Raw genomic sequence first — 3,976 nt, forward strand, 5'->3', positions numbered from 1 at the left:
TGATATAATGAACGCATATTAGAAAACGATATAGCCATGCTGAACATAAAACATGGCCCTGAATGGATTGCATGGTAAACACGTATAAACAAAAGTTATGCAACCCCTGGCATGTGTTTTAAAAAAGGTCTGTGTTTAAAATCCCCAAGTGCTGGAAATACACACGCATGGAAATAATCAGTTTGTCCATGCAAGCAAAATAATTAAAATATTATGCTAAAATGAATATATTTTCCTACATACGTTTTTTATTTGCTTAACATGTATGCATATCCAAGCGTACACTGTATGCACATTACTTACCAATAAGGCGATATCAAAATCATTATTTCGCGCAATGAGAGTTACAATGCTCAGCTATAAGGTTAATATTTATCCAGAACACAGAAGTAGTGAGTCAAGTCTATTTTAAATATAGGTCAATATGTTAACCATTTTTTGTTTGTGTTTTTATAAAAAAATACATAATAAAATCTACATTCTTTATATATCGTTATATTTTATATGAAGATATTGAGTTTGACATATTTAGATTATGCGTGTATATACTTCGACATTATACTGTTTCAGATAAAAATATATCAATAAAAGAAATTATCAGAAGCTAAACCCTGATCACGTTGCTGCAACAAGCCCTAAATGCCAACACAATTTTTTATTGATACTTTTTTTTTGTTCCAGCAAGTCCGAATGAATAAAACCAAACATAGCTTTGCACAGTGTGAGTAATGCAACCTAATGCTGAAAATGTATATAAAATACATAAAATTGAAGCGATCCGTCTAAGTATAAAAGAATCAGATAATATTATAAACTAGATTGTTGGCAATTCTACTTTCCCAACATCTGTGTGTACACATGTTATTATATGAGAAAATATTTGTTAAAGATAAGGATGTATGGTTATGCAAAGTAATTTCAGTATTCATATGCCTCAACATAAACATTGATTAACTATTGCATGTGTTTAAATGGTGATGTACTATTTAAAGTATGTACTTTTTGTTGCCTAAATCATTGCTGAGGACTTATTTTTATATAAATTTTATCAGACGATTAACAAGCTTTCAGGTACTTCGACTTAATGCTGTTTTTAGGACATACCCATAGTACAGCCTCCTTTCGTTGGACAAGTACTTGTATGCTACGCTGAAACCCGGCATGGTACATACATATACATTCACAAAACGGTAATGAAATATAATAGTATGAAAGATATCACAACTGGTGAATTTTGCTAACGTCCATGATCAGAAATTACATGTGCGGTAAAACATAACAACGTTAAAGGCATGCTGAACATAAAGCATGGTCCTGAATGGATAACAGAGTATACGCTAGCAAACAATAAACAATAATGGTAAAATGTATATATTCTAACATGCGTTGTTATGTCAATACCTTATATGTTTATTCAGGCATACACTGTATGCAAATTACATAAGAATACGGCGATGTCAGGATCAGATTCTCGTACAAACGAGAGTTACACTGTTATGAGGTTAATATTTTTCGAAACACATTAGAAGTGTTTCAAGTCAATTTACAATATGCGTGAATATGTTGATGATTTTCTCTTTTTATACAACATACATCATAACATCTACATTATTATATATCGTTAATTGTTATATCGATATATTTTAGTTTGACACCAATACGAGAATGCGTTCATATTCTTTGACATAATGCTGTTTTAGTACAAAACCAATTAAATGCATCATAGAAATAAGCAGCAGCTAAAACGTAGATCAAATTGCTGCGACAAGCGCTTAATATAATAAAATTCCAACACAACACTTTGTATTGATACTTTTTTCTTCCTGCAAGTTTGACTGAATTTAACCAACATAGCATTGCACAATGTGGAAAAGGTAACCTAATTCTGGAAATGTATATAAAAATACATAAAAATAAAGCTATCTCTCCAAGAATAAATAATCAGATCAAATTATGACATAGATTGTTGACAATGCTATTTTCCCAACATCGGTGTTTCACGTGTGATTATAAGAGAAAGCATTTGTTTAAGAAAAGGATTTATTTTTATGCAAAGTTATTTCAATATTAATATATGGAAACATTAAACATTATGAACTAGTTCAACTAAGCCATTGGATTTTAAATTTTGCATCTGTTTAAATGGTAATGTGATATTGAAGGTGTGATCATATGATTTGCCGAATTATTTTTTATTGACTAATTTTTTTATATAAATTAAACTTAAATTATCCGACGACAAATATTAAAGCTTTCAGGTACTTCGACTTAATGCTGATTTAAGGGGCATACCCATAGTACAGGCTCCGTTTCGTTCGACAAATACTGTTATGCTATGCTGAAATCTATCATGGTACATTATTTAACGTTCACGAAAATGGTTATACATATATTAAACAAAATTCACAACTTTTAGAATTTTGCTAACGTACATGATACGAAATTACATGTACTTTTAAACATAACATGACAATCATAAATAAACGCTAGAGCAACTAGAGAGTGGTAGTTTAAATTTGTTATAACGCATACTGGACCTTACATTTGGTCCAGACTGTATTATAGGGTATAAACGTGTAAACAAATATTATGCCTCCCTAGAAATATTTTCAGAACACCAATCCCTACTTCATTGTAACTAGTCCGTGTGAGGGAAGTGATAAATTGCCTGACCAGAAAGCTGAAATGCAAAACATTACAATTACACGACAAAACTGCAGTAAACTGCAGCAAGCGCTTTGTTTAGTTTTTTTTCCAAATGTTTTAAATGCATAAACATAGAAAGAAGCAGTGCGTCCATACAAGCGAAATTATTAAACTAGTAAGGCAGTATATATTTTTCAACATGCGTTTGTATAACCTTGCCGGTTATTCAATTCTTATTGCATAAGAATAAGGTGATATCAAACCAATATTTTGTACAAATAGAAAATACAAATAAGAAAGGTTTGGTTGTAAAGTTATGTAAACATGCATAAGACGAAACAAAGAAAACTATTTCGACTTTACGGTTGGATTTTAAATTTACATCTGTTTAAATTGTTTAGTGCTATTTTACTTCTGTTCGGTCCTTTTCCCACAATCGTTCTTATATTTTTTGATTTCTTGATGCGAATTGACCTTGCATTATTCGGACGACAAAAATGAAAGCTTTCAGATTCTAGGATTTAATTATGTTTTAAGGCCATACTCACAGCACAGGCTTCTTTTTGTTGGGCAAATACTTTTACGTTAACGGTAACAAATCATAAACATTTAGAATATTGTTGACCCACATTTTCAAAAATTAATTATAAACATTTAATGTATATCCTTAAATACAGGAATAAATATCATGAATGTAAATGTTTAAATGACTTTATTGATATTAACGAAATAAATCTTAATATGTGTTGTATCAGTATGACGCTTAAATAGCATTAACACAGTGCCTATACCACGTGACTCTTTCGGATCTGTGTTGGGAGAATAAAGCGCGACCCAGTTATTATTTTTAAGGATCTCTTTTTAAATATTTCACCATTTTTAATGGGATAAAGTGGAGAGCCCGCTCATTCGTGAGAGTTTTCTATAGGTTTTATGATCTTTTTAAACAAATAAGTATTTTTTCAGTAAAGTGCAATCGCGCGTTTGAACGGCTAGACAAATGTCGGATCAGTGTGGGGACTTCATATTACAAAAGCGCGGTTGCACTTTACTGAAAAATACTTATGTTTTTTAAAAGATCATGATACCTTTAGAAAACTCTCACGAATGAGCTGGCTCTCCACTGTAATAGACCAAAATCCTGAACAGAAAGCTGCGATGTAAACATTACAAAATACGAGACAAAATTGGAGCAAAACTTTTATCAGCGCTTTATTTAAAATTCCCTCCCAATACTTAACATGAATAAAAATAGATAAAAGAAATGCATCCATTGAAGCGATATTATTAAAGTAGTAAAAAAATAAGTATTGTTTCAAGTCCATTTGAA

This window comes from Dreissena polymorpha, chromosome 5, assembly GCF_020536995.1.
Source record: "Dreissena polymorpha isolate Duluth1 chromosome 5, UMN_Dpol_1.0, whole genome shotgun sequence".
In the NCBI taxonomy this organism is placed as follows: Eukaryota; Metazoa; Mollusca; class Bivalvia; order Myida; family Dreissenidae; genus Dreissena; species Dreissena polymorpha.